This window comes from Bos mutus, chromosome 8 (genome assembly GCF_027580195.1).
Source record: "Bos mutus isolate GX-2022 chromosome 8, NWIPB_WYAK_1.1, whole genome shotgun sequence".
NCBI lineage: Eukaryota > Metazoa > Chordata > Mammalia > Artiodactyla > Bovidae > Bos > Bos mutus.
The window spans coordinates 74931205-74957675 of NC_091624.1; the positions used below are offsets into that span (position 1 = coordinate 74931205).

General features: G+C 40.6%; 1 long non-coding RNA gene across 1 annotated transcript in view; it reads left to right on the forward strand.

Moving 5' to 3' along the window:
- Positions 1–16096: 16096 nt before the first annotated feature.
- LOC138988987 (uncharacterized) overlaps positions 16097–26471 on the forward strand; it is a 118069-nt gene continuing 107694 nt past the window's right edge. Inside the window, exon 1 of the long non-coding RNA XR_011465243.1 lies at positions 16097–16229. This is a non-coding gene — a long non-coding RNA (uncharacterized lncRNA). The remainder of the gene's footprint in view (positions 16230–26471) is intronic.

Sequence of the window (26471 nt, forward strand, 5' to 3'; positions counted from 1 at the left end):
GCACTCTTGTCCTTCAAAGTGAACTTGAAGGGGAAGGAGGCTGTCAGCAAAGGGTTACATCCACTTCTGCATTGTTCACATTTTTGCAGGATTCTTCTGAACCTTGACTGAGTGGGTTTTTTGCTGATGCATCAAACATTTTCCTCCTTTCAATTCCACCATTAGCAATGAAAACCAAAAGAGTGGGAATAAATTGTCCATTCCACAAATCATTGGTAGAGACATTTAATTAATGGATAGAAAAATGCACAGTAGTTAAATGTTAATTAATTTCTTTTTTTTTTAAAGTGATATATTCTTTTTGAGGTTGTCTAGTATTTTGCCTGGAAAATCCCATGGACGGAGGAGCCTGGTAGGCTGCAGTCCATAGGGTCGCTAGAGTCGGACACGACTGAGTGACTTCACTTTCACTTTTCACTTGGAGAAGGAAGTGGTGACCCACTCCAGTGTTCTTGCCTAGAGAATCCCAGGGACGGGGAAGCCTGGTCGGCTGCCGTCTATGGGGTCGCACAGAGTCGGACACGACTGAAGCAACTTAGCAGCAGCAGCAGCAGTAAACAGATTCGTATTACTTTGGTTCAACCATTGAATTTCCCAAAGTCACTTATCCTTAACATTCATTAATTTCCACCAGCTCTAGAGACTAAATTCTTGCTGAACATTATCACAAAGTGCAGCTCAAAAGCAAGGAGCATGTCTGCTTCATGTTCTAAAAAAATGCCCATAAGGAAGGAGAAGTGCTTGAGGGAGCCCCAAAGACAGGCTTTGATGATGTTGATGATAATGATAGGGTAATGGAGATGGTGATAGTGATGGCAGTTTTGGGTTTATTCCCTGTTTTGATGCCAACTGAAGATGAGAACTGTGGTGTGAGTAACTTTTCAGGTGTGTTAAAAAGATTGTGTGTGTGTGTGTGTGTTTACCAGGGGCACAAAGGAAGATGCTTGCAGGGGAGAGTTTGTTAGATAATCTAGCTTAGAAGGGCAGCTGAGGAGTGAATGGACCAAAATGGACTTATACCTACCTGCCAGTAAAATGGAATAAACCCTTAGCCAGTGTAAGGGAAAAATCTGAAGCCAACCTGGTCTAAGTACAAATCCAAGGTCAGTTCTGTCAGCCTGAGTGGTCACATAAACGCCAAGTCTCCCTTTTCTCATGTGTAAGTGGAATACGGCTCCATGCAGTTCTCTAGGTCTTGGGGCTGTTGTGAAGATTCAGTTGGGTAAGGTAGCAAAACTTCCGTGTGGTTTCTAATGCATAAGTTGCAAAAAAAATATTTTTTTTTATCTTTCTCATATTCCCCATAATCATCAGTTTACTCACTTGCATCAAATACAGTAATGTATGTGAGAATACTTTGTAAAGCAGAGTGTGTGATAGACTTGCAAAGATGAATTATATTCTGGTGAAATATAGGCTGTTAGAGATGAGCAGGTCCTTTGGAAATCCTTGTAAATCTCAGGGCTTTTTCAAGATTCTGTGACTTTGACCTCAAATTCAGTGTCAGTGTCAGTGTCATTCAGTGAAGAGTTACAGCCATCCCTTTGAACCATGGATTGTAGTCGGGGAGAGAAAGCAAGAGATGGGGCATTCTATAATGTAGAATGCTGTAATATAGAATTCTATAGTGTAGAATGTAGTAGCTGCCAAGAATCCATGAAACTTTACAAAGTTCATCTGTTTGATGGTTGTCACAAATGGCAAAGAGAGCTGGGCCTCAGCTCTGAAGAGAGCCAGTGGGGGATGGGTACTGCCAAGCCCATGTGATGCTCTGAGAATGGTTATGAATTGATCACTTCTCTTAATGGCTCAAGAGTATCAATGGCTCAGTGCCCAAAGCTCCCACAAGCTCCCAGCCACCCTGCCCACATCTCCCCTCCAGGGAACTGGATCTCTGCAGCTGCCTCTGCAACGAAAGGCTTGTCTATATGACATCAGGAAGATCAGTCTATACCTTGGCTTCACAGTAGTCCCATCATCATGCAGATAACTCCTTTTGCTCCTGCCAAACCTCTTTATTGAAAAATCGGATTATCTTGTCTTTATTTTAAATTTTAAAACAGGGAAATTAATTTTATTAGTTAAACCACTCTGGGGGAAGAAAGAGATTTTTACCTAAGATGCCATGACATCATCTCCTCTGTCACCTTTTAAAAGCCCTGTGTCTGTAAAAGTCCAAGCCTCTTGGCAGTCTGTACTTGGGCAGACACAGCTTTAAAAAGAGGGAGAGAGGGAAAAAAAGTCATAAAGTGAACTGAACTGACTTTTGGAAATTTAGTGACATGACTACAAAGAATCAAATAGAGCCTGAGCTGGAACAGCTGCTCCAGCCTTGAGTCCGAGCTCCAGGGACAGCCAGCTCCCAGCACGTCACACACTGCAACAGATGCCAAATGTAGCAGGAGCATTAGCAGTTATTAGAATGGGGACAAGGTTTGAAATGGCACTGGGGCCAGTGTTCTAAGGAATAACTGTTCCTCTCTTTCATGCAAGCATGAGGGAAGTTGGAAGCATCTCAGCTTAGAAGGGATTAGTGTGTTTCTTTCATTGACTCCACAAATGGTCTGTTCTCTCATTGTTATTCTGGGACCCTTAGGACTTGAGAATTTCAATCAGTACACTTCTCTCCCTGGTATCCACTGCTAAGGCTGCTGTCACGTGTTGCCAGCTTCCTGTAGTCTTCTGATTGCTTGGCTGACTTGGGTTGCATTCTGTGAGACATAAACTTTGAGATGAGAGATTGGCATGCAAGACGACTACTGAGGAGTGCTCTGGCATCACCGATGTGAGAAGTGAGTGTTGCAGGATTGGGCAGAAGAAGTTCAGTCATGATGTCATTGCAACAAGGTCTCTGCTGATACCATCTGGAGCATCAGAGCACAGATAGCACACCAGAGCCACCCCGAATGGAAGCTTTTGTAGCAACATGGATCAGTTATCTGATGTCAGCTCTCCCCAAGGAGGAATGGCCTCCAAATAGCAACTTCCTTTAGTCAAGGGCTACTACCAGAAACGGTTTTAACTATTGAGTTGTCAGCAGCCAACACTTGCTCCTATAACCGGTAGAATGCACTGTAGTCCTGAAGGGGTACCTGGGATACACATAACACCATCCACTGCACTGATCTCTATCCACTCCAATACCCCCATCCCCTGTTCTTTATACCCTACTCCAAATTATCTTTCCAAAACACAATTGGTTATACCTCTCCCCTGCTTATAAATTAACCAATGACTTACTGCATCAAAGTAAAGGGCCAAGTCCTTCTATGACCTACTAAAACCTGAATTAGTTCCACTCTACCTAAATTCCCAGCCTCATCCATTTCTCACAGTCTCTCCACCCTTCTGGCATGAGGCCACTGTGCATCTTTTTCTCTTTCTCAGAAATACTCTTCTCCCTTCTGCCTTAATATCAGACTGATTTTCTTTTTTTATGTCCAGTGTTGCACCCACCATTCATAATTTTGGGAACTCTCAGCATGTGGGTCAATAAAAGAAGAGCCAGTTTCTTCTTGGACATCTGACCTAAACTTGTACATCTGGGTGTTCCCATCCTACACTTTGAATCTGGAGTTAGTGACAACAAGACAAAGGAGAATGAAGTTCAGTTGCTGGCCTCAGTGGCAGCATCAGTGAGCTGGAGTAGCTACAGATCCAAAAGTTTCTGCCATCAGCTTCCCTTGATGTTCTGAACTTATTCCTTCAGTCTTCCTGTCAATTCAGTGAGTTGCTACCCAACACCTTCTTATACATTCTTCATTTGATATACCTTTGCTTCATTACTCCCACTTGTGATTGAGTAAGTAACCCACTCATGAGGTACTTCCTTAGGGAAGCCTTTCATGGCACTCCTCCCCGATGTGGGTCAATTTCCCATCATATCACTGGTCCTCTTCATCCAGAATACTTACATACCTCTAATTAAGCATTCATGAAAGTGATTATTTGGTTAATGTCTGTCTTCCCAATTAGAGTTTGAACTTTCTGAGAGCAAGTAGGTATCTATTTTTGCTCATAATTTTTTTTTCTGCAGTTCTAGTAGAGGGTCTAAAGCTAAATATGTAAGCACATGTTTTTGAATAAACAAAAATATAATGAAAGCCAGTGTCAGGAATTTATCATCTATAACTTTTTAAAAAGTAAGATAGATATGGACTTTGAGGGAGGGTGGTACAGGAAATTTTCCCAAAAGACTGAGAAAATGCCATTATTGTTATATACTGTCTTATTGCTTTTAACAATAATGTCCTGTGTTTCTTTTTTTTCTTGTTACCCGTTAGTAAACTGTCTTTTTTTCCCCACAACTAAATTTTTTATTGAAGTATGCTGCTACTAAGTCACTTTAGTCATGTCTGACTCTGTGTGACCCCATAGACGGCAGCCCATCAGGCTCCCCTGTCCCTGGGATTCTCCAGGCAAGAACACTGGAGTGGGTTGCCATTTCCTTCTCCAATGCATGAAAGTGAAAAGTGAAGTATAGTGAATTTATAATCTTGTGTTAGTTTAGAGTGTAGAGCAAAGTGATTCAGTTTTACATACATACGTATATATGATTTTCAGATCCTTTTCCATTGTAGATTTTTTAAAAAATTATTTGTTTTTAATTTAAGGATAATTGCTTTACAATTTGTGTTGGTTTCTGTCATACATCAACACGAATCAGCCATAAGTATACTTATGTCCCCTCCTTCTTGAGCGTCCCTTCGCCTCCCACCCCCTGCCACCCCTCTAGGTTGTCACAGAGTACTGGGTTGAGCTCCCTGAGTCATACAGCAGTTTCCCACTGGCTGTCTGTTTTACATATGATAGTGTTCATGTTTATATTCTACTCGGTTGTTCCCACCCTCTCCTTCCCTGACCCATGTACAAGTCTGTTCTCTATGTCTGCATCTCCATTGCTACCCTGCAAATAGGTCCATTAGTACTATCTTTCTAGATTCTATATATGAGTGTTAATATATATTTGTTTTTCTCTTTCCAGCTCACTTCACTCTGTATAATAGGCTGTAGGTTCATCTGTCTCATTAGAACTGACTCAAACACATTCCTCTTTATGGCTGAGTAATATTCCATTGCATATATGTACCACAACTTCTTTATCCATCCATCTGTCAATCATTTAGAAAGTTTACTACATGAAAGTAAACTGTCTTACTGATGTAATTGATCAGCCCTCTTGCATTCAGATCCTTACCACACTTGAGGAAGGCTGAAAATTCCAGCTTTACCTCTTTTGAATCTGTTTCTGTATCCCCCCACTGTTTAACACAGTTTTGTTTCCTTCTCATCATTAACTGAACCTTTAAAGAATTACTGATGAAATCAATAGACATTTGATACATGGAGTCAGATTCCCTTAGAGCCTCTGTCAGGTGGCTCCTGAGAGCCATGTGGCAAAGATATCCCTTCAGTAGAAAGAGCATCAAATGCGAGAGGCTCCCAATCCTTCCCTTTTTGGGTATCTGCCAAGTCTCACATATCAATGTATGAGTCCAACCTTAATGTCCCTTCATTTGACCCTTGCAGGAAGTTTGGTTTTTGGTTGACCTCAGGAGAACTCTCAGGGCAGAGTGGGTAGATGCTATAATGATAGTTGCCTAGGACCATACAGCCACCAGCATGTTTGTGGGGAGGATGAAGAGGGTTGAGTTTCACAATCTGGAGGGCTTTTCAGATAGCATGGCCTGGATTTAGCCCACATCAGAGCATATGGGATTCCAGTGTGTTCTCTTTGCACAAAGCTCCATGTCATCTCTACATATTCAAAGCCAAATTGAAATAAGAATTTACTACCTTCCTCCATCAACTTCTCACCTTTTCCCAGGACGAGGATACTATAATACCAACCAGAACCAGTCCCTGTGATAGCATCAAATTAGTAGGATGTTTACCCAAAAGGAAAGGTAGGTATTCCTTAGGAAGTCAGCTCTCTTATCAGAAACCAAATGTCAAAGGGAAGGGGAAATAAAGGCATATTCAATGGGCTTCAGAGCTGTGTTGGTAGCTTAACACATACGAAGTTGCTGGATCCTCATACTATCCTTGACAGATAGGTAGAAGTGTCTCTGCTTTCCTTGTGGCTCGGATGGTAAAGAGTCTTCCTGCCATGCAGGATACCTGGGTTCAGTCCCTGGGTTGGGAAGATCCCCTGGAGAAGGGAATGGCTACCCACTCCAGTGTTCTTGCCTGAAGAATCCTAGGGACAGAGGAGCCTGGCAGGCTGCAGTCCATGGGGTTTCAGAGTTGGACATGACTGAGTGACTAACACGTTCACTTTTACTTTCATAGATAAAATATTGAGGTTCAAAAGGGGTAGGTGACGAGCCCACATCACACGACATTAAAGTGACAGAGCAATGATTAAAATGGAGGACTGACTGATTCAAAGTTTTGGCTTTTCTCACACTTCCCAAGTGTCATGCCAGAAGGGCGCTGTGGGAGACAATTCCTATACCTGGTGAGACTTCCTACTGCTGTTTAGACACAGCACTGGTACCTCTTTATAGATGTTGCTTGGCACTGATCTGGCTGGTACTCCTGTACCCTGTGTATCTTGAGATGTCTGTATTCACAATTATTTTCTTGGTATCTTATTTTTGATTCAGATAATGTCTTAGTTGGACAGGATGGTGCTATGAAAACTGCGAAGGGAGAACTAAAAGTTATAACATCTAGAATTTGGATCCCAGCTTTGCCTTTTACTACTTGTGTGATGATGAGTGAGTTACTTTAATGCTCTAAGTTGCATCATTAAAATAGAAATTTTCTTACCTTTGTGGCAGGACTAACTGTGTAGTAGCAAATATGATGCTACCTTATTTTCTTTAAATCAATTTAAATCTGACTCTGAGTTCTTCCTGTTAGCTTATGAAAAATTTGTTCTCCAATAGCATAGGGGCTTCCTCTGCTAGAATTGTCCTTGACGTATATATGAGAGACATATGTGGTAGGTGCACAACAGAGGATTAGGTTGGAGCATTGAGTGAGTATCTCTAAATCAACCACTTACTGATAAATCAACCAGTATGTTCTATTCTGTGATACATGTCGGGTTGAGAATGGAAAAGAGACTCAGTCACTCCAGTAAGAATGAGAAGACAGACAACGTTACAAGATAGAGTGATTAATATTGTTACAGGGGAAGAATGTGTGGGAAACTAATCCAGTCTGGTTGTCAGGCAGAGTGGTTCATTAATTCTGCCATGTGTGTGTGTGTGTGTGTATGTGTATGCATGTCCAGTTGTGTTCAACCCTTTGTGATCCCACTAACTGTGGCCCACCATGCTCTGCTGTGCATGAATTTTTCCAGGCAAGAATATTGGAGTGGGTTGCCGTTTCCTACTCCAGGGGATCTTCCTAACCCAGGGATTGAACCTGCTTCTCTTGTGTCCCCTGCATTGGCAGGTGAATTCTTTACTGCTGGTGCCACCTTGGAAGCCCAATTCTGGTATCAGATCAGATCAGTCACTCAGTCATGTCTGACTCTTTGCGACCCCATGAATTGCAGCACGCCAGGCCTCTCTGTCCATCACCAACTCCCGGAGTTCACTCAAACTCACGTCCATCAAGTCAGTGATGCTATCCAGCCATCTCATCTTCTGTCATCCCCTTCTCCTCTTGCCCCCAATCCCTCTCAGCATCAGAGTCTTTTCCAATGAGTCAGCTCTTCGCATGAGGTGGCCAAAGTACTGGAGTTTCAGCTTTAGCATCATTCCTTCCAAAGAAATCCCAGGGCTGATCTCCTTCAGAATGGACTAGTTGGATCTCCTTGCAGTCCAAGGGACTCTCAAGAGTCTTCTACAACACCACAGTTCAAAAGCATCAATTCTTCGGCGCTCAGCCTTCTTCACAGTCCAGCTGTCTCATCCATACATGACCACAGGAAAAACCGTAGCCTTGACTAGACGAACCTTTGTTGGCAAAGTAATGTGATCTAGGTTGGTCATAACTTTCCTTCCAAGGAGTAAGCGTCTTTTTATTTCATGGCTGCAGTCACCATCTGCAGTGATTTTGGAGCCCAGAAAAATAAAGTCTGACACTGTTTCCACTGTTTCTCCATCAATTTCCCATAAAGTGGTAGGACCGGATGCCATGATCTTCGTTTTCTGAATGTTGAGCTTTAAGCCAACTTTTTCACTCTCCACTTTCACCTTCATCAAGAGGCTTTTTAGTTCCTCTTCACTTTCTGCCATAAGGGTGATGTCATCTGCATATCTGAGGTTATTGATATTTCTCCTGGCAATCTTGATTCCAGCTTGTGTTTCTTCCAGCCCAGCGTTTCTCATGATGTACTCTGCATATAAGTTAAATAAACAGGGTGACAATATACAGCCTTGACATACTCCTTTTCCTATTTGGAACCAGTCTGTTGTTCCATGTCCAGTTCTAACTGTTGCTTGCTGACCTGCATATAGGTTTCTCAAGAGGCAGGTCAGGTGGTCTGGTATTCCCATCTCTTTCAGAATTTTCCACAGTTGATTGTGATCACACAGCCAAAGGCTTTGGCATAGTCAGTAAAGCAGAAATAGATGTTTTTCTGGAACTCTCTTGCTTTTTCCATGATCCAGCGGATGTTGGCAATTTGATCTCTGGTTCCTCTGCCTTTTCTAAAACCAGCTTGAACATCAGGAAGTTCACGGTTCACATATTGCTGAAGCCTGGCTTGAGAATTTTGAACATTACTTTACTAGTGTGTGAGATGAATACAATTGTATGGTAGTTTGAGCATTCTTTGGCATTGCCTTTCTTTGGGATTGGAATGAAAACTGACCTTTTCCAGTCCTGTGGCCACTGCTGAGTTTTCCAAATTTGCTGGCATATTGAGTGCAGCACTTTCACAGCATCATCTTTCAGGATTTGGAATAGCTCAACTGGAATTCCATTACCTCCACTAGTTTTGTTCGTAGTGATGCTTTCCAAGGCCCACTTGACTTCACATTCCAGGATGTCTGGCTCTAGGTCAGTGATCACACCATCGTGATTATCTTGGTCGTGAAGCTCTTTTTTGTACAGTTCTTCTGTGTATTCTTGCCATCTCTTCTTAATATCTTCTGCTTCTGATAGGTCCATACCATTTCTGTCCTTTATCAAGTCCATCTTTGCCTGAAATATTCCTTTGGTATCTCTGATTTTCTTGAAGAGATCCCTAGTCTTTCCCATTCTGTTGTTTTCCTCTGTTTCTTTGCATTGATCGCTGAGGAAGGCTTTCTTATCTCTTCTTGCTATTCTTTGGAACTCTGCATTCAGATGTTTATATCTTTCCTTTTCTCCTTTTGTTTTTGGCTTCTCTTCTTTTCACAGCTGTTTGTAAGACCTCTCCAGACAGCCATTTTGCTTTTTTGCATTTCTTTTCCATGGGAATGGTCTTGATCCCTGTCTCCTGTACAGTGTCACAAACCTCCATTAGACAAGCATTTATCTAGTGCTTAGTATGTCAGTCACTGTTTTCGCCTTGAGAATGTACCATTAAATAAAGGAAGGCATAGACAGCAAGAAAGTAGAGTGACGTGAGATGTGCCTGGGGCATTGGGAGGGGCCACATAGTTAAAAATCAGGTTCAGATCCTGAAAGGGTAGATGACTTGCTGACAATCACAACATTAAAGTAGCGAAATAGTTGAAACTAAAGCTTGACCGATTCATTTGTTTGTCTCAGTCTTGTAGTCAAGGCTCACAAAGTCTTCCCCCATAGGGTTTATACAACAGTTTTATCTAAAGGGAAAAATTGTAAAGCAGGAGAAAAGAAGTAACTGAGATTTACGGTATGATTCACATATTTATTTGTTTCTTGAACACTTACGTGTGTCAGACACATTGTTGCTGCAGCCATAACCTCACTTAAGCACCAGAGTAGCCCAATGCAGTATGCCCATTATCATGCCTGATTTATATAATAGAAAATTAAGGAGTAGTGAGGTAAAATAATTGCTCAAGATGACACAGGCCATAAATGATAAAACCAGGGTTTAAATCTAGATATTCTTTATTCCAGAGCCCTTACTTTTACCTTAGAATTTCTGACTAGTTAATTGTGTAAGTTGCCTCTTAGCAGAAAGCAGTTATCTTGAAGTTGTACATAGAGTTAACATGTTTTGATAGTGAGAGGAAACTAGTTTTGGAAGGTTAAACTGAAAGCAAAGAATGAATGCTTCCAAAGGAGCAACTGTGATATTGGTGTGTATGGGGGTACATGTGCTCATCACACATGCACCAGGATGGAGTCCATGCCAAAGGGACTTTGATATTTGCAGGACCATTTGATCCTGTTCAAAGTATCCACAAGACATTTGGTTCTTGTAAAATGTCCTTAATACTTGGTTAGGTTTGGTCCTGTCCAAAACATCCATGAAGGCATTCGGTCCACACCAAAAGGCCCTTGATATTTGGTCTTGTCCAAAACCATTTGGCACGGACTCCTGGTAGCTCAGGTAGTAAAGAATCTACGTGCAGTGCTGAAGACCCTGGGTTTGATCCCTGGGTTGGGAAGATCCCCTAGAGAAGATCATGGCAACCCAGTCCAGTATTCTTTCCAGGAGAATTCCATGGACTAAGGATCCTGGCAGGCTACAGCCCATACAGTTGCGAAGAGTCAGACACAACTGAGAGGCTAACACACACACAAATATGCCTGTGGACATTTTGAACAGAAACAAATTTCGAGAAGCTTTTGGCTTGGACCAGATGTCTCATGCACTAAATATCTTACAGACATTTTGGATAGGACTGAATATCAAGGACTTTTTGCCATGGGCCAAATGTCCTGCAAGGGAGATGAGTGATATAAGAGGTTGAGATTCTGTCCCAGAGTTTTCCAAACTGTGTTCCACAAAGAGTTCTAGTCTGACACATGTTAAGAGACGTTTTCGGAAAGAGAATTTCTGCAGTCAAATTAATCAAGGAAACATTGGAAAACAGAGTTAAATTTCTTAACTCCAGGACTTCTCAGTTTCTTCAGTATGATATGTAAAGTATGACCCTTCAGGAGGGAATTACTGTTTTTTAAAGATGATTGGTACCATTATCTATTATTTTTTTCCTTAAATACTTATTGACTAGTACCATATATAACATAGGTTAGAGAATGCTGTTGTAAACAATCTTTATGACTTTTATGATTTTGCATTGGTAAAACTGATTATGGTATTCAGTATAATTCTGTGAATTCAGTTCAGTTCAGTTGCTCAGTCATGTCCGACTCTTTGCAACCCCATAGACCACAGCATGCCAGGCCTCCCTGTCCATCACCAACTCCTGGAGTTTACTCAAACTCATCTCCACTGAGTCGGTTGATGCCATCCACCCATCTCATCCTCTGACATCCCTTTCTCCTCCTGCCCTCAATCTTTTGCAGCATCAAGGTCTTTTCAAGTGAGTCAGCTCTCTGCATCAGGTGGCCAAAGTATTGGAGTTTCAGCTTCAACATCAGTCCTTCCAATGAACACCCAGGACTGATCTCCTTTAGGATGGACTGGTTGGATCTCCTTGCAGTCCAAGGGGCTCTCAAGAGTCTTCTCCAACACCACAGTTCAAAAGCATCAGTTCTTAGGCACTCAGCTGTCTTTATAGTCCAACTCTCACATCCATACATGACCACTGGAAAAACCATAGCCTTGACTAGATGGACCTTTGTTGGCAAAGTAATGTCTCTGCTTTTCAATATGCTGTTTCTAGGTTGGTCATAACTTTCCTTCAGCTTTTGATAAATACTCCCTGGAAGTTTGCTTTCTTTGAACACAAGGATTATTTTTTATTGACTTGTTTGCTTTAAAAAGAAAGGATGTTATTATTGTCTTGGGCCAATTCGAACCTAAGAGAAAACCCTTGCCCCTCCAGATGCACCTGAACAGCTGTGAATTACACTGTGATTTAATAATACTTTCAAGATTTCATTACAATATATCTGTAGGGGTGGATGAGTTTGGCACAGAAGGGTTACAAATTAGGCTTTAAATCCAGAAGGCTAAACTTATTTCCTGGTATAAAGTATTTTGTATGAAAAAGACTTAATTCATGTTTCAGAGATGAACAGATTGAGAAGTGGAGTGAAAATCTGGCTTTAGGAGTTAGTAACATCCGCTGGATCATAGAAAAAGCAAGAGAGTTCCAGAAAAACATCTATTTGTGCTTTATTGACTATGCCAAAGCCTTTGACAGTGTGGATCACAATAAACTGTGGAAAATTCTGAAAGAGATGGGAATACCAGAGCACCTGATCTGCCTCTTGAGAAATTTGTATGCAGGTCAGGAAGCAACAGTTAGAACTGGACATGGAACAACAGACTGGTTCCAAACAGGAAAAGGAGTTCGTCAAGGCTGTATATCGTCGCCCTGTTTATTTAACTTATATGCAGAGTACATCATGAGAAACGCTGGGCTGGAAGAAACACAAGCTGGAATCAAGATTGCCAGGAGAAATATCAATTACCTTAGGTATTCAGATGACACCACCCTTATGCCAGAAAGTGAAGAGGAACTAAAAAGCCTCTTGATGAAGGTGAAAGAGGAGAGTGAAAAAGTTGGCTTAAAGCTCAACATTCAGAAAACAAAGATCATGGCATCCGGTCCCACCACTTCATGGGAAATAGATGGGGAAACAGTGGAAACAATGTCAGACTTTACTTTTCTGGGCTCCAAAATCACTGCAGATGGTGACTGCAGCCATGAAATTAAAAGATGCTTACTCCTTGGAAGGAAAGTTATGACCAACCTAGATAGCATATTCAAAAGCAGAGACATTACTTTGCCAACAAAGGTTCGTCTAGTCAAGGCTATGGTTTTTCCAGTGGTCATGTATAGATGTGAGAGTTGGACTGTGAAGAAGGCTGAGCACCAAAGAATTGATGCTTTTGAACTGTGGTGTTGTAGAAGACTCTTGAGAGTCCCTTGGACTGCAAGGAGATCCAACCAGTCCATTCTGAAGGAGATCAGCCCTGGGATTTCTTTGGAAGGAATGATGCTAAAGCTGAAACTCCAGTATTTTGGCCACCTCATGGGAAGAGTTGACTCATTGCAAAAGACTTTGATGCTTGGAGGGATCAGGGGCAGGAGGAGAAGGGGATGACAGAGGATGAGATGGCTGGATGGCATCACTGACTCGATGGACGTGAGTCTGAGTGAACTCCGGGAGTTGGTGATGGACAGGGAGGCCTGGTGTGCTGCAATTCATGGGGTCGCAAAGAGTCGGACACGACTGAGCCACTGATCTGATCTGATCTGATCTGAACAATAGAGAATGGAAATGAATACAGAAGAGAAGAGGAAAGAGTTTACTGAATTGTAATTTTCTTTTAAAATCTATTTGGAGAGGACTTTGCCTTTACCATAGTGTTCATCCATTAAACTTTTTCTTTTTAGCAGTAAGCATTGATTTGTGAAAATAATGGCTCCTGCTGGAAGATGAGAATTTCATTTAAAAAAACCCACATTTTTTAGTTTATGATATCTTTAAAAATAATCTAAAAGAAGAAATTGCTAACTTGATTTTGTCAGTTTTCACTGTGATTTGTTTTTTTTAAATTCTTGGACTGTTTCCACTGATAGAAACAATTTCAGTGCTTATGGTTTGGCAGAGAAATGACTTTTTTTTTGGTCCCCAATAATTATTTTCTTTAATAGTTTTCATCAAAAACAAAACTTATTCTGCAAGATGAAAACTTGCTAGGGTTTGAGTGTTTAACTAAACTAAAATTATTCTTAAGAATGATGCCAAATGATAATAATCCTCATAGAATTATGAACTGGAAGACCTAAGCTTCAGTAAAGTGGAGCAGAGTAAACTTGGTTTCACAATTTAAGGTGGGGGGACAAGCATGGCCATAGATGCTTGTTCTCAGTGATGCAAGTGGCTACAATAAAGAGGATGAGGTGGGGGGAATCTTTAAAAAATGCATAGTTCTTATAAGTTACATGCAGAAAGTATCATTTAGTTTACATTATCTCACTTTAACAGCAATTTTATGACAAAGGTGTTGCCATAATCCTCATTTTACAGGTGGGAAAACTAAAGCTCAGAGATGTTAATTGACTTGTTGACTTGTTCATGGATTGAACAGAAAGCTAAACACTTAAACTAGACTGTATTAGTCAGAGTTCTCCAGAGAAACAGAGCCAATGTATTTCTATATTCAAAACTCACAGTGACCTAAGACATGTATATGTACACACACACACACAGATTATATGGATTGATTGGCAGATGTCAATATGGAGGCTGACAAGTCCCAAGGTCTGCTCTCAGTAAACTGTTCATCCAGGGGAACTAATGCATGGTTCCTGTCTGAGTCTGAAGACCTGAGAACCAGGAGAGCTGATGCTGTAAGTTCCAGTCTGAAAGCCAGTAGCTTTGGCAGACTCAAGAAGAGCTGATGTGTATTTCCATGTGAATTGGAGGGCTGGAAAAGACAAGAACCTCAGTTCTGCAATCAGGTAGCAGAAGTTCCCTTTTATTCAGCCTTTTTGTTCTTTCTGTTCAGGTCTTCAATGGATTGGATGAAGCCGCAAACACTAGGGAGGGCAATCTGCTTTACTCAGTCTGCCTCTTCAAATGTTAATCTGATCCAGGAATGGCCCCACAGACACACCCAGGATAATGTTTGATTAAATATCTGGATACTCCATGGCCCAGTCAAGCTGACACAAAATTAACCATTACGTGGGTCTTCTGGGTCTAAATCCTATGCCATGCTTGCATCATAATAATATTAAGGCCCCTTCCCATATCTGTTTCTGAAGCTGTCATCCATGCTCTTGTTTGTTTATATTACTGTAAGGTTTTTACCCATTGTCATTCAATATTGATCTCATAATATTAGAGCTAAATAGGATGCAACTGGGGGAAATTTTTGCCCTCAGAGGGACACATGGCCATGTCAAACAATTTCAGTCATCACAACTGCTTTAGAGGAGACTGGTGGAGAGGTTAGACTTCTGGCATCTAATGGGTAGAGGCCAGAGATGCTATTAACAAGGATAGTCTACAGGCTAGGTACCCCCCCCCCCAATAAAAAAATTACCTAAATATCCCAAATATTAATTGTGTCAAGGTTCAGAAACTGTAACAGTGTAAAGAGTTCTTAGATTCCATGGTGAGTTTGGGGAGATATGCACACACCATGAAAATATATGCAAAAAATTTATACATGCATTATGTACCTTTTTTTCATTTTTCTGGAGAAGGTTCATGGCTGTTATTGGATTGACAGAGATCCATACTCTCAGTGGTGGATGTGGCAGGTTGGCACAAGCTTCTTTTATCCTGTTTTCCTGTAGTGCAGAGCTTGAATGGGTTAGAGCTATATTTTCCAAACTCACCGTAGCTATAGTGTTGGGTATAACTTCATTTCTTCCCAGTTTGTGAAAGGCAGATATGAGGCAGGAGTCATATTCCTGCTGCTTTGGTTTTCTACTGGCAGGTTGTGCTGGTAGTCGTGTTAGGTTTTTCTGCATTTTCTTTCTGGGGATCAACCCAGAGCTTCACGGGTGGTAAGAGGCAATGTAGTGACAGAGGCAGTGAGGACAGTGGTTTTCTGCTCTTGTATCACCATTAGGAGAGTATGTTCTTGAAGTCCACGGTTTCAGAAGCCACCTTCTCATTTCCCATCTTTTCAAAGGCAGCAAAAATATCCATTCCTCCGATGGACCATTTTTTGAATATTTTTCTAGAAGTCATTTCTGGAGGCCCAGTCTAGAACTTGTTCCTCCATACTATTGAACATTTTGAAAGCACCTACTTCCTTGAGCTAAATCCCATTCTACTCAGAATAGTTAGGCAGTTATCAGTTCCTTGCAGTTGAACCCTACTGACATACCTCCACAAAATTTAGGACCATTAATTTGCTGGACTTCTGCTCTGATGGACTGTTGATTATCGTTCTACTGTAAAGTACTCATGTACCTCAGTGGCAAGGTCTCCTTAATATCTGTGTCAGGGCACTGTTAGAAAAATGTTTTCCCTGGTGCCCAAGTAAGCTTGTCATTGTTGAGGATAAGCAAAGACAGTTGTTCGATATAAAACTGTTCTTCACTGGTATAAAACTGTTGCTGTCCATGTAAGAAATATTGAGGGGGGAGGAGCCAAGATGGCGGAGGAGTAGGATGGGGAGAACACTTTCTCCCCCACAAATTCACCAAAAGAGCATTTAAACGTTGAGTAAATTCCACAAAACAACTTCTGAATGCCGGCAGAGGACATCAGGCACCCAGAAAAGCAATCCAACTCTTCGAAAGGAGGTAGGAAAAAATATAAAAGACAAAAAAAGAGACAAAAGAGGGAGGGACGGAGTTCCGTCCTGGGAAGGGAGTCTTAAAAAGAGAGAAGTTTCCAAACACCAGGAAACCTTCTCACTGCTGAATCTGTGCCGAGCTTTGGAAGCACAGAGGGCAACATAACAGGGAGAAAAAATAAACAATTAAAACTCGAAGATTGAGAGTCCTATGGTAACTCCCCCAGCGGAGAAGCAGCGCAGACGCCTGCACACGCCATTAGCAAGCGGGGGCTGGGCAGGGAGGCGCGGCGCAGGCTGCATAGCTTAGAGTAAGAATCTGGCCTGAATACCCTGAGCACTATCTGAGCGAAATAATTTGGGCTAGCAAACCAGACTGTGGGATATCTACCACGTGAAAAGCCAGCCCCAACCTAAGACACTGCCAGGCCCGCGCCCGGAACAAAGAACTGAACAGAGATAGCCGGCTGCAGACCTTCCCCCTCCGGTGACAGGCAGCCAGAGCCGGAAGGGGGCAATCGCAGCCCCAGAGAGACATTATCTATAAAACTGTAAGCAGGCTTCTTTGCTAACTAAAACTTCTTGGGGGTCTGGATGGTTAACATCTGCCTGAGAAGGTGTACCGGTTTTACACCCAGATAACCGAGTGGCGGGGAGGCGATGAGTGGCGGGGAGGCGATAAGTCGCAGCATTGGCGCTCGCCAAACACCTCATCACTTGAGCTGCTCGGACCTGGGAAGAGCACAAAACTCAGGCCCAACTGAGTCTGCACCTCTGAGGACTACCCGAGTGCCTGAACCTGAGCGGCTTGGACCTGGGAGGTACATGCAGCCCAGGGCCAGCCTCGGATTGTTCCCGGCAGAACAACCTAGAGCCCGAGCAGTGTGGGCAGGGAGGCTACATGCGCCGTGAGTGGGGGCAGACCCAGTGTGGCTGAGGCACTGCGAGCGCACGCCAGTGTTATTTGTTTGCAGCATCCCTCCCTCCCTCCCCACAGCGCAACTGAACAAAGAGAAGAAATACAGCTCCACCCATCAGAACACCGACACAAGCTTCCCTAACCAGGAAACCTTGACAAGCCACCTGTACAAACCCACACACAGTGAGGAAAAGCCACAATAAAGAGAACTCCACAAACTGCCAGAATACAGAAAGGACACCCCAAACTCAGCAATTTAAACAAGATGAAGAGACAGAGGAATAGCCAGCAGGTAAAGGAACAGGATAAATGCCCACCAAACCAAACAAAAGAGGAAGAGATAGGGAATCTACCTGATAAAGAATTCCGAATAATGATAGTGAAATTGATCCAAAATCTTGAAATTAAAATGGAATCACAGATAAATAGCTTGAGACAAGGATTGAGAAGATGCAAGAAAGGTTTAACAAGGACCTAGAAGAAATAAAAAAGAGTCAATATATAATGAATAATGCAATAAATGAAATTAAAAACACTCTGGAGGCAACAAATAGTAGAATAACAGAGGCAGAAGATAGGATTAGTGAATTAGAAGATAGAATGGTAGAAATAAATGAATCAGAGAGAATAAAGAAAAACGAATTAAAAGAGATGAGGACAATCTCAGAGACCTCCAGGACAATATTAAACGCTACAACATTGAATCATAGGGGTTCCAGAAGAAGAAGACAAAAAGAAAGACCATGAGAAAATACTTGAGGAGATAATAGTTGAAAACTTCCCTAAACTGGGGAAGGAAATAATCACCCAAGTCCAAGAAACCCAGAGAATCCCAAACAGGATAAACCCAAGGCGAAAACACCCCAAGACACATATTAATCAAATTAACAAAGATCAAACACAAAGAACAAATATTAAAAGCAGCAAGGGAAAAACAACAAATAACACACAAGGGAATTCCCATAAGGATAACAGCTGATCTTTCAATAGAAACTCTTCAAGCCAGGAGGGAATGGCAAGACATACTTAAAATGATGAAAGAAAATAACCTACAGCCCAGATTATTGTACCCAGCAAGGATTTCATTCAAGTATGAAGGAGAAATCAAAAGCTTCTCAGACAAGCAAAAGTTGAGAGAATTCTGCACCACCAAACCAGCTCTCCAACAAATACTAAAGGATATTCTCTAGACAGGAAACACAAAAATGGTGTATAAATTCGAATCCAAAACAATAAAGTAAATGGCAACGGGATCATACTTATCAGTAATTACCTTAAACGTAAATGGGTTGAATGCCCCAACCAAAAGACAAAGACTGGCTGAATGGATACAAAAACAAGACCCCTACATATGTTGTCTACAGGAGACCCACCTCAAAACAGGGGACACATACAGACTGAAAGTGAAGGGCTGGAAAAAGATTTTCCAGGCAAATAGGGACCAAAAGAAAGCAGGAGTAGCAATACTCATATCAGATAAAATAGACTTTAAAACAAAGGCTGTGAAAAGAGACAAAGAAGGTCACTACATAATGATCAAAGGATCAATCTAAGAAGAAGATATAACAATTATAAATATATATGCACCCAACACAGGAGCACCGCAGTATGTAAGACAAATGCTAACAAGTATGAAAGGAGACATTAACAATAACACAATAATAGTGGGAGACTTTAATACCCCACTCACACCTATGGATAGATCAACTAAACAGAAAATTAACAAGGAAACACGAACTTTAAACGATACAATAGACCAGTTAGACCTAATTGATATCTATAGGACATTTCATTCCAAAACAATGAATTTCACCTTTTTCTCAAGCGCACATGGAACCTTCTCCAGGATAGATCACATCCTGGGCCATAAAGCTAGCCTTGGTAAATTCAAAAAAATAGAAATCATTCCAAGCATCTTTTCTGACCACAACGCAGTAAGATTAGATCTCAATTACAGGAGAAAAACTATTAAAAATTCCAACATATGGAGGCTGAACAACACGCTGCTGAATAACCAACAAATCACAGAAGAAATCAAAAAAGAAATCAAAGTTTGCATAGAAATGAATGAAAATGAAAACACAACAACCCAAAACCTGTGGGACACAGTAAGAGCAGTCCTAAGGGGAAAGTTCATAGCAATACAGGCACACCTCAAGAAACAAGAAAAAAGTCAAATAAATAACCTAACTCTACACCTAAAGCAACTAGAAAAGAAAGAAATTAAGAACCCCAGGGTTAGTAGAAGGAAAGAAATCTTAAAAATTAGAGCAGAAATAAATGCAAAAGAAACAAAAGAGACCACAGCAAAAATCAACAAAGCCAAAAGCTGGTTCTTTGAGAGGATAAATAAAATTGACAAACCATTAGCCAGACTCATCAAGAAACAAAGGGAGAAAAATCAAATCAATAAAATTAGAAACGAAAATGGAGAGATCACAACAGACAACACAGAAATACAAAGGATCATAAGAGACTATTATCAACAATTATATGCCAATAAAATGGACAACATGGAAGAAATGGACAAATTCTTAGAAAAGTACAACTTTCCAAAACTCGACCAGGAAGAAATAGAAAACCTTAACAGACCCATCACAAGCACGGAAATTGAAACTGTAATCAAAAATCTTCCAGCAAACAAAAGCCCAGGTCCAGACGGCTTCACAGCTGAATTCTACCAAAAATTTAGAGAAGAGCTAACACCTATGCTGCTCAAACTCTTCCAGAAAATTGCAGATGAAGGTAAACTTCCAAACTCATTCTATGAGGCCACCATCACCCTAATACAAAAACCTGACAAAGATCCCACAAAAAAAACTACAGGCCAATATCACTGATGAACATAGATGCAAAAATCCTAAACAAAATTCTAGCAATCAGAATCCAACAACACATTAAAAAGATCATACACCATGACCAAGTGGGCTTTATCCCAGGGATGCAAGGATTCTTCAATATCCGCAAATCAATCAATGTAATACACCACATTAACAAATTGAAAAATAAAAACCATATGATTATCTCAATAGATGCAGAGAAAGCCTTTGACAAAATTCAACACCCATTTATGATAAAAACTCTCCAGAAAGCAGGAATAGAAGGAACATACCTCAACATAATAAAAGCTATATATGACAAACCCACAGCAAACATTATCCTCAATGGTGAAAAATTGAAAGCATTTCCTCTAAAGTCAGGAACAAGACAAGGGTGCCCACTTTCACCATTACTATTCAACATAGTTTTGGAAGTTTTGGCCACAGCAATCAGAGCAGAAAAAGAAATAAAAGGAATCCAAATTGGAAAAGAAGAAGTAAAACTCTCACTATTTGCAGATGACATGATCCTCTACATAGAAAACCCTAAAGACTCCACCAGAAAATTACTAGAACTAATCAATGATTATAGTAAAGTTGCAGGATATAAAATCAACACACAGAAATCCCTTGCATTCCTATACACTAATAATGAGAAAACAGAGAAATTAAGGAAACAATTCCATTCACCATTGCAACGAAAAGAATAAAATACTTAGGAATATATCTACCTAAAGAAACTAAAGACCTATATATAGAAAACTAGAAAACACTGGTGAAAGAAATCAAAGAGGACACTAATAGATAGAGAAATATACCATGTTCATGGATTGGAAGAATCAATATAGTGAAAGTGAGTATACTACCCAAAGCAATTTATAGATTCAATGCAATCCCTATCAAGCTACCAACAGTATTCTTCACAGAGCTAGAACAAATAATTTCACAATTTGTATGGAAATACAAAAAACCTCGAATAGCCAAAGCGATCTTGAGAAAGAAAAATGGAACTGGAGGAATCAACCTACCTGACTTCAGGCTCTACTACAAAGCCACAGTTATCAAGACAGTATGGTACTGGCACAAAGACAGAAATATAGATCAATGGAACAAAATAGAAAGCCCAGAGATAAATCCACGCACATATGGACACCTTATCTTTGACAAAGGAGGCAAGAATATACAATGGATTAAAGACAATCTCTTTAACAAGTGGTGCTGGGAAATCTGGTCAACCACTTGTAAAAGAATGAAACTAGAACACTTTCTTACACCATATACAAAAATAAACTCAAAATGGATTAAAGATCTCAACGTAAGACCAGAAACTATAAAACTCCTAGAGGAGAACATAGGCAAAACACTCTGACATACATCACAGCAGGATCCTCTATGACCCACCTCCAAGAATATTGGAAATAAAAGCAAAAATAAACAAATGGGACCTAATTAAACTTAAAAGCTTCTGCACATCAAAGGAAACTATTAGCAAGGTGAAAAGACAGCCTTCAGAATGGGAGAAAATAATAGCAAATGAAGCAACCGACAAACAACTAATCTCAAAAATATACAAGCAACTCCTACAGCTCAACTCCAGAAAAATGAATGACCCAATCAAAAAATGGGCCAAAGATTTAAATAGACATTTCTCCAAAGAAGACATACAGATGGCTAACAAACACATGAAAAGATGCTCAACATCACTCATTATCAGAGAAATGCAAATCAAAACCACTATGAGGTACCATTTCACACCAGTCAGAATGGCTGCGATCCAAAAGTCTACAAATAATAAATGCTGGAGAGGGTGTGGAGAAAAGGGAACCCTCTTACACTGTTGGTGGGAATGCAAACTAGTACAGCCACTATGGAGAACAGTGTGGAGATTCCTTAAAAAACTGGAAATAGAACTGCCTTATGATCCAGCAATCCCACTGCTGGGCATACACACTGAGGAAACCAGAAGGGAAAGAGACACGTGTACCCCAATCTTCATCGCAGCACTGTGTATAATAGCCAGGACATGGAAGCAACCTAGATGTCCATCAGCAGATGAATGGATAAGAAAGCCCTGGTACATATACACAATGGAGTATTACTCAGCCATTAAAAAGAATACATTTGAATCGGTTCTAATGAGGTGGATGAAACTGGAGCCTATTATACAGAGTGAAGTAAGCCAGAAGGAAAAACACCAATACAGTATACTAACGCATATATATGGAATTTAGAAAGATGGTAACGATAACCCTGTATACAAGACAGCAAAAGAGACACTGATGTATAGAACAGTCTTATGGACTCTGTGGGAGAGGGAGAGGGTGGGAAGATTTGGGAGAATGGCATTGAAACCTGTAAAATATCATGTATGAAACGAGATGCCAGTCCAGGTTCAATGCACGATACTGGATGCTTGGGGCTGGTGCACTGGGACGACCCAGAGGGATGGTATGGGGAGGGAGGAGGGTTCAGGATGGGGAACACATGTATACCTGTGGTGGATTCATTTTGATATTTGGCAAAACTAATACAATTATGTAAAGTTTAAAAATAAAATTAATTAATGGCATTGAAACATGTGAAAAAAAAAATTAAAGAAAAAAAAAAAGAAATATTGAAAGGTTAACACTGGAAAAGACCTTAGAGATCATCTAGTCCAGTTATTCTCAAACAAAATGGAAATTTGTGGGGAACGTTGCGTTGATACAATGACTGGGGAGTGCTACTGGCATTTAGTGCCCAGGTGTGCTCAACTTCCTGCCATGTGTGGGACAAACCTACACCATAAACAAGTGTTTCTTGCCTGCCATGGCCAAAGCATTCTTTCTGGATAATACCAGTGCAGTCTCCTTGCTTTACCAAAGAAGCAAGTAGAGCACAGGACAATGAAGTGATTTTCCTAAGGTCACAGAACTCATAGCACTAAGACTGAAACCTAGGTCTTCTGACTCCCAGGGGAGGGGTCTTCCCTCATCACAATAGGAGAGGCTGTCTGATGTTGCCAGTTGACAAAAGAAGCCAAGAAGTAGGCCTGGAAATGGGATTAAGAAGGAGTTGAAAGGTCTACCGGACCTATGCTATTCAGTCAACATACTCCTCAATAGCCAGATTTTTGTTCTGGCTATTTTTATATGGGCAGAGCCAGTCCTGACTGTTCATTACTCATGCTGTACTAATTGCTAAATGTTTTGTATATTGACTGAGTTAGAGAGTCTTGCTGAAGAAAAAATGTGAATGGAGAGATGCTGGCTTAGCATTTGTTTTCAGCATGGTGTCTCCATCTTGAGATGCTTATTCCTTAATGCAAACAGGGAATTTAAAATCCTTCCTCATTATATTGAATTGCTAAGCAGTACTATTTTTCTTGCTATCATGTCTTAAAAGGACACCTCACTTGCTGTAGCTTTTGTCACTGCCATGATATTTTCCTTTCTGGGGTGTTCTAAATTAAACTAGAAAGTTTTACAAATGTTTTTGAGGTTCTCAAATTGTCCCCAGGATTCCCAGTGCATGACTAATTGTGCAGGGATCAGTGATTAGTTCTTACTTTGGAAACGATATTTCTCAGCTGAACAGAAAACAGATTTAATGAGTAGGTTGCCTTGTTCTAATGTACAGTTCAGTCATAATCACCTTTCTCTAAGAATCAGACTCCTGAACCTTTTTGAATTTCATTATAAGCTTGCTATTTACTCGTATGATAATTTTTAAAATGTAGGTATTAGAAATAAGATAACTAATTAAGCTAGAAATTCAGGCATATTAAGTTAAATCTTAATTTTGCCCTTATACCTGTGGTCAATAGTTATCCATATCTCCTATAACAATGAAGTGCTTTTTGGCAGAGGTGATGTCTTACTGCTTTTTCCATGTGCACAAAGTAGGCATTCATTTGCTTGTTCCTGCTAGAAACAAATATTTATGAAGCACCTACAATCTGTCAGGCAGTAATAGGTAGAGGGGATTTATCTAAGGCTGTGTTCCCCAGCCCAAATGTCAGTATGTCTGGAGGTACTGTAATTTTATGACTGGTGGTTTACAATGGCCTAGGTTTTTTTATTCTACTTCCCATTTTGTCTATGAGTCTGGAGGTGAAACTGACAGTGATCTAGAAGAGTTTGTATGCACTTAGTCGTGTCTAACTCTTTGCAACTCCATGGACTGTAGCCCGCCAGGCTCCTCTGTCCATGGAATTTTCTAGGCAAGAATACTGAAGCAGGTTGTCATTTCCTACTCCAGGGGTTCTTCCTGACCCAGGGATCAAACACATGTCTATTGCATCTTCTGCATTGGCAAGTAAATTCTTTACCACTGAGTCATCTGGGAAGCCCCAATCTAGAGGACACGGGTCTCTCAAATGGAGAAGGAAACCAAACAGTCCTTACCTTCAGGGAGCTTATACTCTGATATCGTTGTCTGTTGAACTAGAGTAAGCTGTCTTATCAGAATATCACAAGGGTTTTGAGGAAAAAAAATAAAGAATTCAGTACAATGATCAACTCTAGTGAGTGCACTAAAATAATTAATATTGTGTCAGTTATAGTTGTTAGGTGAGTTTTTCATAACTGTTTTCCAGCTGTCTGTCTTTCCCAATAATGTGAGTACCAGCCAGACTCTGTTCCAAATCACTCAGTGTTACCTCCTCACTCCTGTGCAAAATGAGACACAAAACATGTGATTGGTATCTATTGCAAGATACCAATCATAAAATTACAGTACCCCCCAAAAGATTGACGCCTTGGCTGGGGAACATAGTTTTTAGATAAAGTAGCTCAAATTTGTGTTAGTTTTTACATTCAGTGAAATGCATGTCACCTCCTCCTCCTCTGGAGCTGGGAGGATTGATGGGGGCCTAGGTTACAAGCTTATTCAGCTTATAGGATGTAGTCTTTCTTAGTGGGTAGCACAGTATGATGACAAGCTGCTGTCCCAACAAATATGCCACAGAAGCAGAACAGCAGATAAAAAGATGCTGACTTTATGTTCCGTTTAAAATTTGATACGAGTGAGGGTGGGAAGAGTGCATGTACATCTAATGGAAAAAAATATTAATAAAAGACTGAAGAACAACCAGGAATTAGAATTGATGAAAAAAATAATGAGGGTGCTTAGAAAACATTTGAAGTGAAAAGTAGAGTATAATGTTGGCAGTTGTATAGAGGTGGTGTAATCGTGACAACCGAAGTTTACAGTGAAGAAAGGCGACAATGTTTGAGAAAAGTTAAGCCTGGGCTCTGACTAGCCTGGTGACTTCTGGCATCGTTCAGTCTCTCTGGGTTCCAGTTTTTTCATCAGTCCAATACTAATGCTTGCTCTGAGCCCCAGAAATTGTTCTGAAGACTAGTGAGAACAATGAAAAAAATAAGAAAGGGCTTTATTATAGAATTATAATATAGCTGAATTATATGTCTCCCAAATGCACATGTTGAAGTTTTAACTCCCAGTACCACAAATTATAACTTTTTGGAGATAGGGTCTTTAAACAGATAAGTTAAACTGAGGTCATTAGGGTGTCCCTCATCCAATATGACAAGTATCCTTATAAAAAGAGGACGTTAGGACACAGATACACACTAAGGAAAGACCATGTAAAGTAAAAGAGGGAGATGATGGCCATCTACAAGGCAGGGAGGGAGGCCTCAAAAGAAACCAACCCTGCCAACACCTTGCATGCAGACTAGTAGCCTCCTGAACTGCGAGAAAAGAAACATCTGTTTAAACCTCACAGTTTGTGGTACCTTGTATGGCAGCGTAAGCAAATGAATGCAGTCCTTGACACAGTAAAGGCACTGGCTATTTTGTTTTTGTAGTTTGCCATTGCTGTGGACTAAATATTTGTGTCCCTCCAAAATTAATTTGTCTAAGCCCTAATGTGATGGTATTTGGAAGTAGGATCTTTTGGAAGTAATTAGGCCTTGAAGGTGGAGCCTCTATAATATGATTAGCATCCTTATTAGAAGAGAAAGAGGCCAGGCACTGTCTCTGTCTATACCTGTTGTGAGGTGAGAAACCTAGAAGGAGGAGGGGCAGGATTTGGGGTGACTGATTAGTGAAGTTTGATTTATGCTGAGAATAACATGTGCTCATATTCCTACATTGATTTTAGTACCTCTTTAAAGCTATAGTCATTTTATGTATCTTTATTCAGTTTCAAAAAATCCACTAAATCTTTTGGATCTTCTTCCCTTGAGTGCTCTTAGATCCCTGTAAACAAACAGCCCTCGACCTGAGGATACTTCACAGTCTGTGCTCCACATTGTTCAAGAAAGAATGAGTTGGAGAGGCAAACAGGCAGAAAAGAGAAAACAAGCATCTGGAAAGAGATTCAGTTCAGTTCAGAACAGCACAAATACGTGGCCCCAAACACGCCTCATTTTAATTTACAAGAGAAAGCATGAGGCCACATGTTTCAAAGTTAATGTGTTTGAACATGATTTTTGCTAAAAATACATTTTTAGAGGGGAAGAGTGGAGGATCCCTGATTCTATAGCTCTCTTCTTATTCATAGCCT